This window comes from Symphalangus syndactylus, chromosome 4 (assembly GCF_028878055.3).
Source record: "Symphalangus syndactylus isolate Jambi chromosome 4, NHGRI_mSymSyn1-v2.1_pri, whole genome shotgun sequence".
Classification (NCBI taxonomy): domain Eukaryota; kingdom Metazoa; phylum Chordata; class Mammalia; order Primates; family Hylobatidae; genus Symphalangus; species Symphalangus syndactylus.
The window spans coordinates 137967196-137975086 of NC_072426.2; the positions used below are offsets into that span (position 1 = coordinate 137967196).

The window sequence follows — 7891 nt, forward strand, 5'->3', positions numbered from 1 at the left end:
CCATTACTGGGTATATACCCAAAGGATTATAAATCATGCTGGTATAAAGACACATGAACACATACGTTTATTGTGGCACTATTCACAATAGCAAAGACTTGGAACCAACCCAAATGTCCAACAATGATAGACTGGATTAAGAAAATATGGCATATATACACCATGGAATACTATGCAGCCATAAAAAATGATGAGTTCATATCTTTGTAGGGACATGGATGAAGCTGGAAACCATCATTCTCAGCAAACTATCGCCAAGGACAAAAAACCAAACACCACCTGTTCTCACTCATAGGTGGGAATTGAAGAATAACACACGGACACAGGAAGGGGAACATGACACACTGGAGCCTGTTGTGGGGTGGGGCAAGGGGGGACGGATAGCATTAGGAGATATACCTAATGTAAAGGATGAGTTAATGGGTGCAGCACAACCACATGGTGCATGTATACATACGTAACAAACCTGCCTGTTGTGCACATGTACCCTAGAACTTAAAGTAATATATATATATATATATATATATATATATATATATATATATATATATATGAAAAGAATATGTACATGGATTTGATCACAGTTTGGTGCAAACACAATGACAAAACAAGGGAGTAGTGGTCTTATCAAGAGGTTCTGAAGATTCAAACAGAGAGACATTGCATCATTCACCAGGAATATGTCACCACAAAGAGTATGCCTCTTGCCTTTGTTCAAATTTACAGTGAAAAGGAAGTGATTTTGAAAATTTGCTCTATCACAGAAATGTGCACTAGAGTGTCTGGGGAAAGGTGATGGTCTGATCTTGACCTGTAGCTATAAATCTCAATATGAAAAGTAAAACTACAATTTACCTTGTGATGAATAACAACTCTCAAAATTTACTTATTTATTGGATATTATTTTAAAACTAAACGTCTCGGTCCAGAACTGTGAAGAATAAATGAATGCTTTTAGCTAACCCAGGAAACCCACCTCACATGGCCTGCTCTGTTGCCTATAACATTACTAAGAAACCGAAACTCTCCCCAGAAAGCAGGACTTAGCCCATACAAAATGCTGTATGGACGGCCCTTCCTAACCAATGACCTTGTGCTTGGCCAAGAGATGGCCAACTTAGTTGCAGACATCACCTCCTTAGCCAAATATCAACAAGTTCTTAAAACCATTACAAGGAGTCTGTCCCCGAGAAGACAGAAAGGAATTATTCCACCCTGGTTACATGGTATTAGTCAAGTCCCTTCCCTCTAATTCCCCGTCCCTAGATACATCCTGGGAAGGACTCTTCCCAGTCATTTAATCTACCCCAACCATGGTTAAAGTGGCTGGAGTGGAGTCTTGGATACATCATACTCGGGTCAAACCCTGGATACTGCCAAAGGAACATGAAAATCCAGAACACAATGCCAGCTATTCCTGTGAACCTCTAGAGGATCTGCACCTGCTCTTCAAGCAGCAACCGTGAGGAAAGTAACTAAAATCGTAAATCTCCATGGCCCTCCCTTATCATATTTTTGTCTTTACTGTTTTCTTACTCCCTTTCATTCTCACTACACACCCTCCATGATGCTGTACAACCAGTAGCTCCCCTTACCAAGCGTTTCTATAGAGAATGTGGCTTCCCGGAAATATTAATGCCCCATCATATAGGAGTTTTTCTAAGGGAAACCCCACCTTCACCACCCACACCCATATGCCACGCAATTGCTATACCTCTGCCACTCTTTGTATGCATGCAAATACTCATTATTGGACAGGGAAAATGATTAATCCTACTTGTCCTGGAGGACTTGGAGCTACTGTCTGTTGGACTTACTTCACCCATACCAGTATGTCTGATGGGGGTGGAGTTCAAGATCAGGCAAGAGAAAAACACCTAAGGGAAGTGATCTCCCAACTGACCCGGGTACACAGCACCTCTAGCCCCTACAAAGGACTAGATCTCTCAAAACTACATGAAACCCTCCATACCCATACTTGCCTCGTAAGCCTATTTAATATCACCCTCACTGGGCTCCATGAGGCCTTGGCCCAAAACCCTACTAACTGTTGGATGTGCCTCCCCCTGCACTTCAGGCCATACACTTCAATCCCTTTACCTGAACAATGGAACAAATTCAGCACAGAAATAAACACCACTTCCGTTTTAGTAGGACCTCCTGTTTCCAATCTGGAAATAACCCATACCTCAAACCTCACTTGTGTAAAATTTAGCAATACTATAGACACAACCAACTCCCAACGCATCAGGCGGGTAACTCCTCCCACATGCATAGTCTGCCTACCCTTAGGAATATTGCCTACCTCAGCCTATCATTGTCTGAATGGCTCTTCAGAATCTATATGCTTCCTCTCATTCTTAGTGCCCCCATGACCATCTACACTGAACAAGATTTATACAATTATGTCATACCTAAGCCCCGCAACAAAAGAGTACCCATTCTTTCTTTTATTATAGGAGAAGGAGTGCTAGGCGGACTAGGTACTGGCATTGGCATTATCACAACCTCTACTCAGTTCTACTACAAACTATCTCAAGAACTAAATGGTGACATGGAACAGTTGCTGACTCACTGGTCACCTTGCAAGATCAACTTAACTCCCTAGCAGCAACAGTCCTTCAAAATCGAAGAGATTTAGACTTGCTAACTGCTGAAACAGGGGGAACCTGTTTATTTTTAGGGGAAGAATGCTGTTATTATGTTAATCAATCAAGAATCGTCACCGAGAAAGTTAAAGAAATTCGAGATTGAATACAACATAGAGCAGAGGAGCTTCAAAACACTGGACCCTGGGGCCTCCTCAGCCAATGGATGCCCTGGTTTCTCTCCTTCTTAGGACCTCTAGCAGCTATAATATTGTTACTCCTCTTTGGATCCTGTATCGTTAACCTTCTTGTTAAGTTTGTCTCTTCCAGAATCGAAGCTGTAAAGCTACAAATCGTTCCTGAAATGGAGCCCCAGATGCAGTCCGTGACTGGACTGGCCTGCTAGCCCATGCTCCAATGTTAATGACATTGAAGGCACCCCTCCCTAGGAAATCTCAACTGCACAACCCCTACTACGCCCCAGTTCAGCAGGAAGCAGTTAGAATGGTCATCAGCCAACCTCCCCAACAGCACTTGGGTTTTCCTGTTGAGAGGGAGGACTGAGAGACAGGACTAGCTGGATTTCCTAGGCCAATTAAGAATCCCCAAGCCTAGCTGGGAAGGTGACTGCATCCACCTTTAAACACGGGACTTCCAACTTAGCTTACACTCAATGAATCAAGTAGTAAAGAGAGCTCACTAAAATGCTAATTAGGCAAAAACAGGAGGTAAAGAAATAGCCGATCATCTATCGCCTGAAAGCACAGCAGGAGGGACAATGATTGGGATATAAACTCGGGCATTTGAGCAGGCAATAGCTACCCTCTTTGGGTCCCCTCTCTTTGTATGGGAGCTCTGTTTTCTCTCTATTAAATCTTGCAACTGCAAAGAAAAAAAAAAGAATGCTTTTAATACACAGGACACAATCACTCTAACAACAATAAGTTTAAATATAAGATAAAAAGATTTATTGTGGAAATTCTAATCATTTTCCTTGTCAATTACATGTGATCACAAATTATAGCAGCAGTATTAAAATAATAACCAATAATATCTTTAGTTATTGGTCTTCCTTGTAAAAATTCATTACCAAGATCATAGATGGTTTCAGACAGACATAGTAGAAATGGAGAAAATATTTGTTGGGGTGAACGAATATGTGATTTCTCTAGGGCAATAAAAGACTCTGATCAAAGACGTTTTTTAACCTGCCAGATGACACAAGCAAGATAAACTTGTCAAAAATTCCACCAAAAGGGGCGGAAAACACTGTACACTGCTGCCTTTTTGGCAGCGTCAGAACATCTCTCCCAACTGAAGCAAAGCTTTAAAAGAAATTTTATTATTCTTCCTTTGGTCGGCTTATGCTCATGTGAAACCATGTTCTCAAAATTACCAGGACTCTGAACCTATTGGGCAAGATTGCTTTTATTCAATTCAGCACCATTTTCTGAAATTGTTAGATTTAATGCAATAGCATCTTTCTGGCATGCCGCCTGAAATTTTTTTTGTATAAAAGCAAGCAGGGCTGTAATAGGAAGTGAGATATTTTCAGTATTGTTTTTCTTTTTTCAAAATAAAACATGTTCTTTCAAAGATGTTTTAAACTTTCACCTGGGCATGTGGGAAGAGCACAATGCTATGGGTTCTCTCTGTTACATGTCTACTCCTTTCTTCTCTCATTAGAGATACCTAAATAGGATTGCAACACCCTCCAACTTGTGATTTGTTCTCTCTCTCTCCCACTCACACTCACTCACACACATATACACACACGCACACAAACAGGCCCATCCTGTTGCAGACCACTTAGCCATGGTGAGAGAGAGATGCCTGCCTTGCCTGTTTCACTGCTCTGCTCACTTCTATGGCCATCTCCCCTCCAATGGTCGCTGATTCTATAGCAAATTAATAGGACATTTTTTGCTCATGTTTCAACTGAAAAGAGAAAAATTTGTGTTGAGATCTCTCTCCTTTCAAAATAAATAGCTTTACCATGTTTATGATAGGAAGAGGAAAGAGGAACTGTGAATCCTTACATTTTAGAGCAGCATTAATGAATAAAAGAAAGTTTTTGAGGAAGAGATTGCTAGTTTCTATCAGATAAAATACTGGTATATAAGCACATCTGAAGAAAAAACATGAAGGCAGCTTTCTGATCTTTGACTCTAAAATTATAGGGTCAATGGCATCACAGACTGAGGCTCTCGATAAGAATCTTTTCTTCCTAAGAGCACATTGCCTCTAGCCCTTAGGCTGTCTCTCCTGACCTCTACTTCTTCACTTGTCCCCTGGGCTGCCTTTCCCATGGCTCCTTCTACTGGCACAACATTGATTGTTCAGATTTTTGACACTTGTCCAAAATGACAACTGAAATCGTGGTGAATGTGCAGAGTAAAATGAAAGTAAGGTCTGGAAACCACTAAAAAATAGTCAGAAGAGCCCTTCAAAATGAATGAAAAGCAGTAGCTGTAGATGTAGGAAGAGAAAAAAAGCAGGACTAAGTGATGTCATAGAAACCAAGAGCCAAGAGATGTTCAAGAAAGTGGGAATGGTTCACAATGAAAAATGCACCAAGGAAGACAGACACTAAGACAAAAAATGAATTACATTTAGCTTTAGGGTGATTACTTGTGGCTTGGATAAGATGACAGTGTTGATTGAGAGGTCAATTGGAGGTAAGACATACAGACAACACCTAATTCATTTTATTTCATTCATCTAGTGACACATCTGTCTCTTTTGAGAGACTGTAAATTCCTCCAGGGCATTGTCTGTCTTACATCTGCCTCCCTCAAGACCCTCAGAGCAGCCTATTCCTTTAGAGCAGAAATAGGCTGACTATGTAGTAAATATAAAGATCTGGGAAATGAAAAATGTACTTGAATTAATACCCCTCTTATTACTGAAAATGTCATTAAGAATGATATAGATTGGCATTTTGTGTTCATATAAAAATCAACACCATTGTAAAACAGGGATGATTACCACTCTCTGATGGGAAACCAACCCAATTAATGACCACCCTTTCCCGACAGAGAAAGCCATTATTGGAATTTCACATACATTACATTATAGCATGGATATAAAGGTATTTTCTCCACACTAGAGTCTTCTGCTTTGCTGATAATCTTACTATTACATTAGCACTCTGGATAAATGTGCTATTCATTTGATTACATAAAACAAATATCATATTGAACCATAGTCATATTGACTACACTTTGTGTGCTTTATAAAAACCACAGGAGGAGGCTTTTTTCATATAGACTTTCTGTGTAGCTGAACATTTGCCATTCTTGGTTGGTCAAGCACACAATTATTTTAATGCTGTAGCTATGATAGACTTCAGAGTACCAGAGTTAGAATAAATAAAAACATTCTTCTTTTTCCAGAGAAAGCTACTCTCCTGCATCTGATCTAAGTTACCATCTCAAAAAAGAATCAAGCATGAAAAGAGAGAAAGAATCAATAGCTATATTGTGTTCAGCCAACCTGATGAGAGATTTCAGTCCCCAGTGAAAATATGAATTAATGTGAGGCAAGAATAGACCTCGGGAATACTGACCTCCCATGACTCAGTAATTCAAACCAGATACTTTCTTTTCCCCTCAACTTGTATTTTAAAAGTGCAAAATGAGATAAAAACAAAACTCTTTTGATGTTATATTTCAGTTCCCAGAAGGTATAATCTATGAAAAACACCCGTAATTCAGTCAATGGATCTTTCTGTTGGACAAACACAGGGTAAAGAATTACAATTAAAATTTCTTGGCCGAGTGCGGTGGCTCATGCCTGTAATCCCAGCACTTTGGGAGGCTGAGGCGGGCGAATCACGAGGTCAGGAGATCGAGACCATCCTGGCTAACACGGTGAAACCCCATCTCTACTAAAAAATACAAAAAATTAGCCGGGCGTGGTGGCAGCCGCCTGTAGTCCCAGCTACTCGGGAGGCTGAGGCAGGAGAATGGTGTGAACTCAGGAGGCGGAGCTTGCAGTGAGCCAAGATCATGCCACTGCACTCCAGCCTGGGCGACAGAGCGAGACTCCACCTCAAAAAAAAAAAAAAATTCTAAATTATTTATAAATATTGACACTGCATTCCTTTAAATATGCTCAAGTGGTGTTGAAAGCTGGTGAGTGGAGAAGATGCTAATAGATACAGGACTTTGCTTTGGTTTGCTTGATTTTTAATTTTTGGTTTTACTTGATGGTAGCAAAAGATCATTTATGATTTTGTCTCATTCCGTGCATTTTTTTTTTTTTTTTTTTTTTTTTTTCTGAGACAGAGTCTTGCTCTTTCACCCAGGCTGGAGTGCAGTGGCGCAATCTCAGCTCACTGCAAGCTCCGCGTCCCGGGTTCACGCCATTCTCCTGCCTCAGCCTCTCCGAGTAGCTGGGACTACAGGCGCCCGCCACCACGCCCGGCTAATTTTTTGTATTTTTTAGTAGAGACGGGGTTTCACCGTGGTCTCGATCTCCTGACCTTGTGATCCGCCCGCCTCTGCCTCCCAAAGTGCTGGGATTACAAGCGTGAGCCACCGCGCCCTGCCTCATTCCGTGCATATTATGGTGGCAGAGCTACAAATAAAATCAGGAGGAGCTATGAAAGTAGACTCAGACATACATGTAAAAATCTTATTTCTTCCTTTTAGTAACTATTATCTTGGGAAAATTACTTAACCACTCAAAGCCTCAATTTTCCCATTTTAAAAAATGTGCAGATGATTGTACCCACTGCATAGGATAGTGTGAGGACACTTGACACATTATGGAGAGTTCTGTATAAATATAGAATCATTTTTCCCTCTATGTAAATATAGTTGTAGATTGTATCAACTGGAGAGCTGTGTGATATGAGAAGAGATGGAGAGTATTCTCTACTCATGCACAATTCCACCCTCGCTTGAAGATATTCCTCACTGTAGTGGGCTTGGTCTCCAGGAAGAAAGTACATAAAATGAAGTTTTCTCCTTGGTGTTTGCAAATCTGCATTTATTGCTGGACACCAATGATCCAGGAGAGTGGAAAAGAATACTGGACTTGAAATCCAAAGGCTTGAGTTTGAATTTTGCTTTCCTACTTACAAAGTACCAGTGTTTACTTAGGTTGCATATATCTCAACTTGAAATTTCAAGAAATCTCAACCCCCTTTAAAAAACTTAAATGCAATTTTTTAATTATTTACATTAAAAAAACTACAATATAAAAATGAAGATTAGATGAGGTATTACTAGCCAAATCTTGATACTCAATAAGATAATAAATTAATGTGTGTAACTGTGGATGCTTACATAAAATAG

At 40.2% G+C, this 7891-nt stretch overlaps 1 pseudogene; it reads left to right on the forward strand.

The window, feature by feature from the left end:
• Positions 1-1493: 1493 nt before the first annotated feature.
• On the forward strand, positions 1494-3091 carry LOC129480342 (syncytin-1-like; annotated as a pseudogene).
• Positions 3092-7891: the final 4800 nt, after the last annotated feature.